Source organism: Microcaecilia unicolor, chromosome 8, assembly GCF_901765095.1.
Source record: "Microcaecilia unicolor chromosome 8, aMicUni1.1, whole genome shotgun sequence".
Lineage (NCBI taxonomy): Eukaryota > Metazoa > Chordata > Amphibia > Gymnophiona > Siphonopidae > Microcaecilia > Microcaecilia unicolor.
The window spans coordinates 122,028,675-122,042,362 of NC_044038.1; positions in this window are offsets into that span (position 1 = coordinate 122,028,675).

Below are 13,688 nucleotides of genomic sequence, written 5' to 3' on the forward strand. Positions count from 1 at the left end.
AATGTATTTGTGAGAGATATTGCTGAAGGGTTGGAAGGAAAGGTTTGCCTTTTTGCGGATGACACGAAAATAGCCAAGAGAGTGGATACCCTGGAGGGAGTAGAAACGATGAGAAGGGATCTCCAAATTTTAGAAGAATGGTCAAGGGTCTGGCAGTTAAAATTTAATACTGTAATAATACTGGGGTAACACTACGTCCTGGTTTCAAAATATATAACTATCAAACATATAAATGGCGAGTGACAGACTCACTCGCAAATGCGCAGTAGAGACTTCCCTCTCTGTCCCGCCCCCGCGTCAATACATGATGACGGGGGGCGGGACAGAGAGGGAAACTGTGCAAAGCTGCCGAGGTCGCTACCGCTCCCCCCGCCCGAGGCCGCTGCTACCGCTCCCCCCACCCGGTGTCGCCGCCGCCAGCCCTCCACCCGGCCCAGGCCCTCTCTCCGCTACTGAACTTACATCCATTCGCCGGAACGCAGCAGGCACATCAGCTGAGCTGCCGTCCGCCTTCCTTCCCTGCCTGTGCCCCGCCCTTGCTGACGTTACATCACACGAGGGCGGGACACAGGCAGAGAAGGAAGGCCGATGGCAGCTCAGCTGATCTGCCCTGCTGCGTTCCGGCAAATGGATGCAAGTTCAGTAGCGGAGAGAGGGCCTGGGCCGGGTGGAGGGCTGGCGGCGGCGACTCTGGGGGTTGGGGGGAATGGTAGCGGCGACCACGAGGGAGGGGGGGCCAGCATCGACCTCCGAAAACCCCAATACCAGCCCATTTTAACGGGCTCAACGGCTAGTATACTATGTAGAAACCGTTGTATTTTTTCTGTACTTATCTATTTTTATTTCATTTTTTACTATGCTGTGTAAACACACTACTAAATTGTGTTAGAAGTGCTCAGTGAAACACATATTCCTCTGGCAAGTCAACTGGGATAGTTGTGTGTCTAATCATGCATCATTGCACTTCAGCCCTCCCTGCCTCCTACATCATGGAGCATACTGTAGTGCAGTGATGGCGAACCTATGGCACGCGTGCCAGAGAGGGCACGCGCGCCGTTGCCTCAGCCAGTTCCAGCCCCCCTCCGATTAAAAGTCATACATGCATCAGGCCTCCCTCCCTCCCACCGAGCACCAGGTAGGCCGCCCGCCTGCCCTCCCTCCGAAATGTGAAAGTCATACCTGGTCGGGGTTAAGGCGGCGTCGGCAGCGGCAGTGAAAAGCGCTGGCTCGGCGCGCCTTCAGCCTTCCCTTCTGTCTCTCAAGCGCTGGTCCCGCCCTTGCGGAAACAGGAAATGAGGGCGGGACCAGTGCTTGAGAGACAGAAGGGAAGGCTGAAGGCACGCTGATCCAGCACGCTTTTCACTGCCCTTGCCGATGCTGCCTTAACCCCGACCAGGTATGACTTTTAAATTTCGGAGGGGGGGCGGGCGGGCGACCTGGTGCTCGGGCGGCCTGGTGCTGGGTGGGAGGCCTGATGCTGGGTGGGAGGCCTGAGGACTGGTGGTGGGTGGGAGGGAGGGGTGCCTGGTGCTGATTGGGAGGGATGCCTGGTGCTGGGTGGGAGGGAAGGGGGATGCCTGGTGCCTGGTGATGGGTGGGAGGGATGCCTGGTGCTGGGTGGGAGGGAGGGAGGGAGGGGTGCTGCCTGGTGCTTGGTGGGTGGGAGGGAGGGATGCCTGATGGGAGGGATGCCTGATGCCTGATGGGAGGGATGCCTGATGTCTGGTGGGAGGGAGGGGTGCTTGGTGTCTGGTGGGAGGGTGGGATGCCTGGTGCTGGGAGGGAGGGAAGCCCTGGAAACGGAGTTAAGAGAACAGATAGAGAGCAGCAGAATCAGATACTAGGACCAATATGGATAGAAAAACAAAATCACCAGCCAACAAAGGTAGAAAAAATCATTTTATTTCCATTTTAGTGTTTGGAATATGTCCAATTTGAGAATTTACATCTGCTGTCTTATTTTGCACTGGGTATACTGGAGCTGTACTAGTATAATATTTTCAATGATGTCTTTATATGCGCCATGGCTGGTGTAAGAGGTGTGGCTATCATAGGGGTGGAGTCATGTGGTAACCCCGCCCATAATGAATACCGGCACCTGTTATTATGGTTAAATTGCCCTATTGGCACTTTGCGATAAATAATTAGATTTTGGGTTGCTGTTTGGGCACTCTGTCTCTGTAGTGTATAACTCCGAGGACAAGCAGGCTGCTTGTTCTCACTGATGGGTGATGTCCACGGCAGCCCTGAGGTCCAGAAATCTTCCTAGAAACAAACGTTTGCTAGAGCTTTTGGTTGCGCGTGGGCGTGCGCACCATGCATGCGCAGCCATCTTCCCGCCCATCGCGCGGGGACATCAGTTTCTTTTTGTCCGCGGATGAGAGAGACTGTTTTTTCGTCCCTCTCAGCGCATCCTGAGAAGCCTTCGGTTTTTTGCGTATTTTTTTACTATATTCTCTTTATTCTTCTTTGGCTCCATTGAGCTGTTCTTTAAAAAAAAAAAAAAAAAGTAAGTTACCTTAGTATTCTAGTTTGGGGCAGCCTAAGTTTCGTTTCGCCGCTGTTGCGGCCGTCTTAGACTGCCCGTTCGGGTTTTTTTCCACGTTTTTTGTGCCTTTACTATTGGCACCATCGACGACTTGCTCCGGTGCCGACATCGACACCGCCGAATTTGGTACCTCTGTCGACGTCAATGCCGAAGTACCGAGCAAAGCTCCAAACAGTCGTTCCCGTTGAGCTTGTCTTGCCGCTTCTGTCCGCTTCTTAAGACTGAGATACAATTTACAGGCGTCTGGGCGATGTTGGGCCCGACAGAGGTACCGAATTCGGCGGTGTCGATGTCGGCACCGGAGCAAACATTGACATCGGGAGTGCAGGTAATGGCTGTCCGCAGACCTCTGCATGCTGGGAGTAGTGAGCCGTCGAGTGGGTCTCCACCTGTCTCTGCTTCGCAGGTCCATCGGGACCGACCATCTTCGGACCCGACCCTGAGGAGTCGTTTGGATTCAACGTCCTCCTCGTCGGTACCGAGGGGTACCGATGCCGTGCCTTGGGCGAAGGCCAAGAAGCATCGGCACCGGTCTCCTTCTCGACATGGTACCGGGAGCTCCAGGGCGTCGAGGGAATCGGCACCCAAGAAGCGTCAACGCCGGGAGGACTGCTCCCCCTCTATTCAGGAGGTGTCGATGCGTCGGTCGATGGACAGCCCGGTACCGCCTCCTCGTCCTTTACAGGTTCTGTCTCCGACTCCTGCACCGGCTTCCTTGCCTTTTCTGGTAAAGACTCTGGACGACCGCCTCCGAGCCGTTCTTCTGGGTCTCCTGGAAGGGCTGATGCGCCAGTCTGTACTGGTACCGACGGTGCTTGCGCCCTTGGTACCGTTGGCAGAAGCACTAGTTGGCTCTTTGCCTGTGGTGCGGTCTTCAACACCGGTACCGCTTGCGACATCGGCTTTGGCTGCCACCCAGGTTGACTCCCTGTCGACGTCGTTGGAGGGAGCTTCATCGCCGCCGCCGAGGGAGTCGACTTCTCGATGACACCATCGAGGACATCGTTCCTCGGAGTCGAGATGGGCCTGGTTTCGGACTGCTGCTCAAGAGTTTTTGTCCGACACCAAAGAGGAGGCCTCGTGGGGGGAGGAAGAGGATCCCAGGTATTTCTCATCCGAGGAGTCTTGTGGTCTTCCTTCTGACCCCACTCCCTCTCCTGAAAGAAAGCTTTCTCCACTGGAGAGTGTTTCTTTCTCCTCCTTTGTCCTGTAAATGTCTGTGGGCATTCCCTTTCCGGTGGTTACTGAGGATGAGCCCAGGACTGAGATGCTCAAGGTCCTCGACTATCCTTCACCACCTAAGGAGTTGTCCACGGCTCCTTTGCATAAGGTTCTCAAGGAAACTTTGCTTAGGAACTGGACGAAACCCTTATCTAATCCCACCATCCCTAAGAAGTTTGAGTCACAGTATAGGGTCCATGGAGAACCTGAGTTGATGAGGACCCAGTTACCTCACGACTCTATGGTTGTGGACTCTGCCCTGAAGAGAGCTGGAAGTTCTAGAGATTTCACCTCTGCGCCCCCAGGGCGGGAATCTAGAACTCTCGACTCCTTTGGGAGGAAGGCCTATCAGTCCTTCATGCTCGTGTCCAAGATCCAGTTGTACCAGCTCTATACGAGCATCCATATGCGGAACAATGTGAAGCAACTTGCGGACCTGGTAGATATGCTCCCTGCGGAGCAGGCCAGGCCTTTTCAGGAGGTGGTCAGGCAGCTGAAGGTGTGTCATAAATTCCTGTCCAGGGGTGCTTATGACACTTTTGATGTTGCATCCAGGTCCGCTGCTCAAGGTATAATGATGCGCAGACTCTCATGGCTGCGTGCCTCTGACCTGGAAAGTAGGACCCAGCAGCGGCTTGCGGACGTTCCTTGCCAGGGGGATAACATTTTTGGCGAGAAGGTCGAGCAGGTTGTAGAACAGCTCAATCTAAGGGTCACCACCCTCGACAGTCTCTCCCGCCGGGCGCCTTCGGCATCTACCTCAACTGGTAGATGTTTTTTTAGGGGATGGAAGAGTGCTCCCTATTCTTATAATAAGTGTAGGTACACTCCACCTGCCCGACAGCCTTCTCAGGCTCAGCCCCAGCGCGCTCGTCCGCATCAACAGCGTGTACCTAAACGGGCCCCTGCAGCTCTCCAGCAAAAGCAAGGGATGGGCTTTTGACTGGCTCCGGAAGAGCATAGCTGCAGTAAACGTGTCCGTGCCGGACGACTTACCAATCGGGGGGAGGTTAAAATTTTTTCACCAAAGGTGGCCTCTCATAACCTCTGACTGGTGGGTTCTTCAAATAGTCATAAGTACATAAGTAATGCCATACTGGGAAAAGACCAAGGGTCCATCGAGCCCAGCATCCTGTCCACGACAGCGGCCAATCCAGGCCAAGGGCACCTGGCAAGCTTCCCAAACGTACAAACATTCTATACATGTTATTCCTGGAATTGTGGATTTTTCCCAAGTCCATTTAGTAGCGGTTTATGGACTTGTCCTTTAGGAAACCGTCCAAACCTTTTTAAACTCTGCTAAGCTAACCGCCTTCACCACGTTCTCCGGCAACGAATTCCAGAGTTTAATTACACGTTGGGTGAAGAAAAATTTTCTCTGATTTGTTTTAAATTTACTACACTGTAGTTTCATCGCATGCCCCCTAGTCCTAGTATTTTTGGAAAGCATGAACAGACGCTTCACATCCACCTGTTCCACTCTACTCATTATTTTATATACCTCTATCATGTCTCCCCTCAGCCGTCTCTTCTCCAAGCTGAATAGCCCTAGCCTCCTTAATCTTTCTTCATAGGGAAGTAGTCCCATCCCCGCTATCATTTTAGTCGCCCTTCTCTGCACCTTTTCCAATTCTACTATATCTTTCTTGAGATGCGGCGACCAGAATTGAGCACAATACTCAAGGTGCGGTCGCACCATGGAGCGATACAATGGCATTATAACAGTTAGGATACACCCTCAATTTGACTTTTACACCTCCAAATTGCCCACCGGGAGCTCAATCTTTCAGCTCCCAGCACAGACAGGTACTTGCAGAGGAATTTTCCGCCCTTCTCAGCGCCAATGCGGTCAAGCCCGTTCCACCTGGGCAAGAAGGACTAGGATTCTATTCCAGGTACTTCCTTGTGCAAAAGAAAATGGGGGAGATGCATCCCATCCTAGACCTAAGGGCCCTGAACAAATTTCTGGTTCGAGAAAAGTTCAGGATGCTTTTCCTGGGCACCCTTCTTCCCATGATTCAGGAAAACGTTTGGCTATGCTCTCTGGACTTAAAGGATGCTTACACCCACATTCTGATACTTCCAGCTCACAGGAAGTATCTTCGATTTAGTCTCGGAATGCAACACTTCCAGTATTGTGTGCTGCCTTTTGGTCTGGCCTTGGCACCCCGGGTTTTTACAAAATGCCTGGCGGTAGTCGCAGCGTCGCTACACAGACTGGGGGTGCATGTGTTTCTTTACCTCGACGACTGGCTGGTGAAGAGCACCTCGGAGGCAGGAGCTCTGCAGTCCATGCAGATGACTATTCAACTTCTAGAGCTACTCGGGTTTGTTTTAAATTACCCAAAGTCCCATCTCCTTCCAGTTCAAAAACTAGAATTCATAGGAGTTCTGCTGGACTCTACTACTACTACTACTAAATAGCATTTCTAAAGCGCTACTAGGGTTACGCAGCGCTGTACAATTTAAACATAGAAGGACAGTCCCTGCTCAAAGAGCTTACAATCTAAAAGACAAGAGAACAATCTAAAGACAAATGAACAATCTAGAGGACGAGTGAACAGTTAATCTGATAGGGTGGATAGGTTGGGGCATTCTATATATCTCGAGCGGTTAGGCGCTGAAGGCAGCATTGAAGAGATGAGTTTTAAGCAGCGATTTGAAGATGGGTAGGGAGGGGGCATGGCGTATGGGTAAAGGAAGATTGTTCCAGGCACAGGGTGAGGCAAGGCAGAATGAGCAGAGCCTGGAGTTGGCAGTGGTGGAGAAGGGTACTGAGAGAAGGGCTTTGTCCTGTGAGCGGAGGTTACGGGCGGGAACATAGGGGGAGATGAGGGTGGAGAGGTAGTGAGGAGCCGCAGACTGAGTGCATTTGTAGGTAAGGAGGAGGAGCTTGAATTGTATGCGGTATCTGATCAGAAGCCAATGAAGTGATTTGAGGAGAGGGGTGATATGAGTATATCGGTTTTGGCAGAATATAAGACGTGCTGCAGCATTCTGAACTGATTGAAGGGGGGATAGGTGGCTGAGTGGGAGGCCGGTGAGGAGTAAGTTGCAGTAATCAAGGCGAGAGGTAATGAGAGCGTGGACGAGAGTTCTGGTGGTGTGCTCAGAGAGGAAAGGGCGAATTTTGCTGATGTTGAGGAGGAAGAAGCGACAGGACTTGGCAGTCTGTTGGATATGCGCAGAGAAGGAGAGGGAGGAGTCGAAGATGACTCCGAGGTTGCGGGCAGATGGGACGGGGAGGATGAGGGTGTTATCAACAGAGATAGAGAGAGGAGGAAGAGGAGAAGTGGGTTTAGGAGGAAAGACGAGGAGCTCGGTCTTGGACATGTTCAGCTTCAGGTGGCGGTTGGACATCCATGCCGCAATGTCGGATAAACAGGCCGATACCTTGGCCTGGGTCTCCGCGGTGATGTCAATGACAGCTCATGCCTATCTTCCCCCGAGACGAGGGCAGACAATCTTTTGTCTCTCGTTTCCATGGTCAGGGCGTCGCAGCAGATCACAGCTCGGCAGATGTTGAGACTTCTCGGCCATATGCCTCCACAGTCCATGTGACTCCCATGGCATGCCTTCATATGAGATCAGCTCAGTGGACTCTAGCTTTCCAGTGGTACCAAGCTTTTGGGAATCTAGAGGATGTGATCCAGTTGTCCATCGGGTTTTGGAATTCTCTTCAGTGGTGGACCATTCGATCCAATTTGACCTTGGGATGCCCATTCCAAATTCCTCAGCCACAAAAAGTGCTGACGACGGATGCATCTCTCCTGAGGTGGGGAGCGCATGTAGATGGGCTTCACACTCAAGGACTTTGGTCCCTCCAGGAATCAGGTTCTAGATCAATCTCCTGGAGTTGCAAGTGATCTGGAAAGCTCTAAAGGCTTTCAGAGATCGGCTGTCCAACCAAATTATCCAAATTCAGACAGACAACCAGGTTGCCATGTACTACGTCAACAAGCAGGGGGGCACCAGATCTCGCCCCTTGTGTCTGGAAGCCATCCAGATGTGGCTTTGGGCCCGTCGTCGAGGCATATTTCTCCAAGCCACGTATCTGGCAGGCGGTAAACAACAGTCTGGCCGACAGATTGAGCAGGATAATGCAACCGCACGAGTGATCACTCAACTCGCATGTGGCGCGCAAGATCTTCCAAGCGTGGGGCACCCCCTTGGTGGATCTTTTTGCCACTCAGCTCAATCACAAGGTCCCTCAGTTCTGTTCCAGACTTCAGGCCCACGACAGGCTAGCGTCAGATGCCTTTCTCCTCAAGTGGGGGGAGGGTCTTCTGTATGCGTATCCTCCCATACCTCTGGTGGGGAAGACTCTGCTGAAGCAAAACCGAGGAACCATGATTCTGATTGCTCCCTTCTGGCCGCGTCAGGTTTGGTTCCCTCTTCTTCTGGAATTATCTTTAGAAGAACCGTGGAGATTGGAGTGTTTTCCAACCCTCATAACTCAGAACGAGGGGGCGCTTCTGCACCACAACCTCCAGTCTCTGGCTCTCACGGCCTGGATGTTGAGAGCTTAGAATTCGCCTCTTTGGGTCTCTCTGAGGGTGTCTCTCGAGTCTTGCTTGCTTCCAGGAAAGATTCCACGAAACGGTGTTATTCTTTCAAATGGAGGAGGTTTTCCATCTGGTGTGATAGCAAGGCCTTAGATCCTCGCCCTTGTCCTTCTCAGACCCTGCTTGAATACCTTCTACACTCAAAACCAACTCCGTAAGGGTTCATCTTAGTGCAATCAGTGCTTACCATCAGCGTGTAGAAGGTCAGCCTATCTCTGCACAGCCTTTAGTTGTTCACTTCATGAGAGGTTTGCTTTTGTCAAAGCCCCCTGTCAAACCTCCAACAGTGTCATGGGATCTCAACGTCGTTCTCACCCAGCTGATGAAGCCTCCTTTTGAGCCACTGAATTCCTGCCATCTGAAGTACTTGACCTGGAAGGTCATTTTCTTGGTGGCTGTTACTTCAGCTCGTAGGGTCAATGAGCTTATAGCCTTGGTAGCCCACACTCCCTATACTAAATTTCATCACAACAGAGTAGTCCTCTGCACTCACCCTAAGTTCTTGCCGAAGGTGGTGTCAGAGGTCCATCTGAACCAGTCAATTCTTTTGCCAACATTTTTTCCACGACCTCATACCCGCCCTGCTGAACGTCAGTTGCACACTGTCAGCAGGTCACCCTTCCGCTCTTTGGCCTAGGTCGACCCTGCTTAGCAGACATGCTTCACTGCTGATCTTTCTCCTTTGCAGCACCAGTCGATTTCAATTCCTTGCCCTTCTGCCACCGCTTCCTCCAAGGACTGCTTCTTTTAGTTTGCCGTTTAACAATGACCCCCAACAAACACAGAAACTCCAGCAGTCTTATAATAAAGGTAAGTTATGTGTTAAGACCATTTTTTAGAAGAAAGCTGAAGTGGGTGGGACATGGCCGACAGACAAGAGCCCTAGTGAAGAGCTCCAGAGCCAAAAGCACTCCTGGGCTGATCTAGCCCTCCGAACTGCGACTCGGAGAGCGGCCGGAACGTCCAGCAGCAAGGAAAGAACAGGGGTGAGCCGTAGCTGCACATCACGGCTTCGGGCAGCCACTCCAGCGAAAACACAGACACCTGGACATGGCGCCATCAGCGACCAAGCCACACCACGTGGCCAGTAATAAGCCAACCACACGACTGGCAAAAAGTACACCGACCGAATAACCGGAGGCACCCCGTGCGTTACGGCGCAAGCAAAAGACAACCGTCTGCTGCTTGGTCCAAACCGAGGACCGGTGGAAGGAACATCCCCGGGACATCCTACCCAGGCCGGCCCACACCCAAGAGCCGACCACTACTGCCTCTTATCACGAGAGACCGGAGAAATCTAAAGGAAACAAACCTGTTCCACACGTGGCAGGCGCTCCCGTCACTGCAACCTCCTGGTCCGAACTGAAGACCCCACCGGAGGAAGGAACTAAGAGGCACTGACAAACCCAGGACATCCCCGGGACATCCTACCCAGGCTGGCGCACACCTAAGAGCCGACCACCACTGCCTCCTATTACGAGAGACCGGAGCAATCTAAGGGAACAAGACTGTCTCACACATGGCAGGCGCTCCCGTCACTGCAATCTCCTGGTCTGAACCGAGGATCCCACTGGTGGAAGGAACTAAGAGGCGCTGACGAACCCAGGACACCTCCGGGACACAGGCGCTCCCGTCACTGCATCCTCCTGGCAGGAACTGGCCAGAAAAAGTCTGATGATAAAAGTATCGCTTTCGCTCAATGGTAACGAGACGAAGGAAAGCGACGGCCCATCAAAAATCACGACAACCAAATCTACACCTACATGAAGCAATTGCGGAAACTGACATTAGCCGAGAGCCACTGGAACAACTTTACCTGTTAAAGACCGGACTTCCAGAATGCCGGTGCACCCCATCCTCGCACGTTCATCCCCTCCCAACTCAGGAACGGGAAGGGCTACGGAGAGACAGTGCCCAGCAAAATTGAAAATTGACTGGGAATCCTTCGCCACCTCAGGCACAACGTGGACTAACGCATCCTGTGCTCTACTGCTCCACGTGGATCACTCTACCCACGTGGCGGAGCCTCTGCAGCCCGCATTGCCGACACACAAGATCGACACAGATCCGGGAGAACTACCCCTACACTGTCTCCACTCGAACGAGCACTGGACGTTTGAAGTGTACTTCTTCCAGCCTGCTGCTGTCGGTCTGTCGAGAAGACACACAGGGAAAGGAAGGAATGCACAGGTTCCCTCTCTAACCTAATCTACCGATATTATTATGCTTCTCTCTACCTTTGATCTCACTATTTTTTGCTTCTATATGTCCTCCCTGCTTCTCATGAGATTACTATAAAATATCAAAACTGACTGCAATATTGATTAATACTAGTATTCAGATGTAGCTTTAAATGCTCTGAATTCTATGCTGTTTGAATGTGTATACTCTGCCCCTGCTCCAAATTCAATACTGTCTGAATGTGTGTATTTTAGCGCTGCCTCTTGGTAACTTGATAATCCCAATTCTGATAACTCTGTATTTTTATCTACTGCTGGCTTATTGTATATACCCTGATGCTATATTGCACTGCTGAATATTCATATATACCATAGGCGGTCGGTGACCCAACTGTTTGGGGAGGCTAAAGGGGGCGGGGTTAGGGGTGGGACCAGGGGTGGAGCTTAAATCCATAATTGTCTGATAACACGCAGAAAAAATAAATAAATAAAAATAAAAGTCACAATTAATACCTTTTATTAAACTTAGATATTAGATATGTATCATATGTCAAAGAATAAAGTGGTTGCTCAAAGCATATTCTAACCACAATCGCTCAACTGCAAAACACTATGCACAACTTTGTGCAAAAACACACTCAGAACCTTACTGTACCATAAATATTACACTGGGCAGAACCTAATACACCATACGGAAAATGCAGACCGTCAACAATATGAAAAAAGGGATCATATCATCAGAATTCTCATGTAGAGCCATAAAACACCCTAATTCATGTTTCATGTGGGATAAAATGCCATAAATAAGTAAATAAATATAAACTTTTAATGTTGAGCACCTGATTCTCAAAGTGGACATATTCCAAACACTATAATGAAAATAAAATGATCTTTTCTACCTTTGTTGTCTGGTGACTTTTTCTGATCATGCTGGCCCAGTATCCATTCTGCTGCTATCTGTCCTCAGTGCAGGTCAGGAAGTCATCCTCATTAAATATCTCCCTGGCAACCCAGGACACCTCTAGCCAACCCCCCCTGCTTTCCCAGCAGTAAGATAAACAAACCATAAACCAATTTCTACAACTGCTAGAGGGCTTTCACTGCAGTTCCTGCTGTGAGGATGGAGGTAAATCAACAATTTAATCCCCTCAGAGCAGCTGGACTCCACAGCTGATCCATTCTGCAGCAGCAGGGGGGAGGCTTAGCCTCTCCAAGCCTCTTATACCGGGCGCCTATGATATATACCATATATCTTGTACAAGGTTTATATCCTGTCGCGATTCCTAGTTCAGCTTCATAACTACATATTTCTACCACTCAATTTTAATACCTCCACTACCCCCTTGTGTCCCTTAACCCTCACGTTCCCCAACACCCAAACTGAACATCGACCGTGAGTAATTCATCCTTCTGTAATCAATAAGATCCCTACCCTGACCAAAAACCCATGGAGAATACCAAAGCCGCAGAGCCTAGTTAGAGCTAGATGGTCAAACCCTATGGGAGAGTGACTATCAGTTTTGGGGAGAATGGTTCTGACAACGAGGTGCTCTAGGAAATCACTGGCCAGGACCGACTGCCTACTGCACTTCCACCTACCTGAACACGGCCACAGTAATCAGAATAAATCAAAATGAATACCTTCAAACTTCTCCTAGTAATCTATTCCATAACATTGATTCACATAACCCTTACCATCCCATTCACTGATAACAACATGACACCTATTCTACACACACACCAAAGACCGATCGGGCACAACACACCTTATCACACCGACAACAACTCAAACAATGGGAAACCACCAACATGCGGACAACTACAACAGAAGGATAAGAAAGGTCCCACTAAAATAAAGGAACGACAACTTATAAAAAATCAACACATCAAACACTGATCTCTACCGAATAATCCAAGTGGGATACGTAAACGCCAGATCAGTAGTTAACAAAACAACAACAATAACAGACTGGATCACAACAGACAATCTCGACCTACTATTAACGAAACCTGGATACACGACCACAAGGACCCAATCATTTTAGAAATATGTCCACCAGGTTACAAAATTACTCACTGGACAAGGAAAGAAAAAAAGAGGAGGCGGCCTAGCACTAATCTTATTTCACGGTAACAACAACGGCTGAGTCCATAACACCTAAACTTGAAATTGCCTCAGTTAGAATTAACCATACCACCTTGCTTGACCACCTAAACGTTGTCCTATTTTATAGACCACCAGGTAATTGGCAAGAATGCCAATCACACTTCATGGACTTCATATCGAATACCTGTGTATCGAACGCTAATCTACTTATAATAGGGGTTATAAACATACACTTAGAAGACCCAAATGCAATCAATGCGCGTGAATGCAAAGACTTCCTCCAACTATGGGACCTTAGCTAGCCTGACATGCTAGCTACTCATGTCAAAGGACACACAATTGACCTCCTTACACACAAACTATCTTCAGACTTAAACCTTATACTGACAGACATACCATGGTCAGATCACCACAAATTAAACCTAATCCTTCAATGGCGGAAGAAAGACACATACCCCAAACACAAACGCAAAACCTACACCACGAGAAGTAAAATCGACCCTGTAACATTCTGGCAAGAGATCTACAAAAACGAATGGATAGAACAAACAGACTCGAATCATTTCCTACTTAACTGGGACGAAAGATGCAGGAACACACTAGACAAAATCGCACCATTACAAACAAGAACCACACGAAGACACAACTCAATACCATGGTTCAACGAAGAACTGAAAACATTAAAAACGCAAGTTAGGAGACTAGAGAGAGCATGGAAAAAACTGAAAAATGAATACACACTTAATGCATGGAAACAAATGCAAAGAAAATACAAATATACAATAAGACAAATCAAAAGGACATACTACAAAACCAAAATAGGACCAGACTACAAAGACGCACACAAACTTTATCAACTCATAAATAAACTACTAGACACCACACCGGTCACCACAACCAGCACAGACACCCCATCAGCTGACAACCTCGCCAAATACTTCAATGAGAAAATGATAAAACTACGATCCACGTTACCACTCAATATCACTGACCACGAAAAATTCATTAATTGCTTGGACCCAACCCCCGATGAATGCCCAGCAAATCGAATCTGGACAAACTTTGAT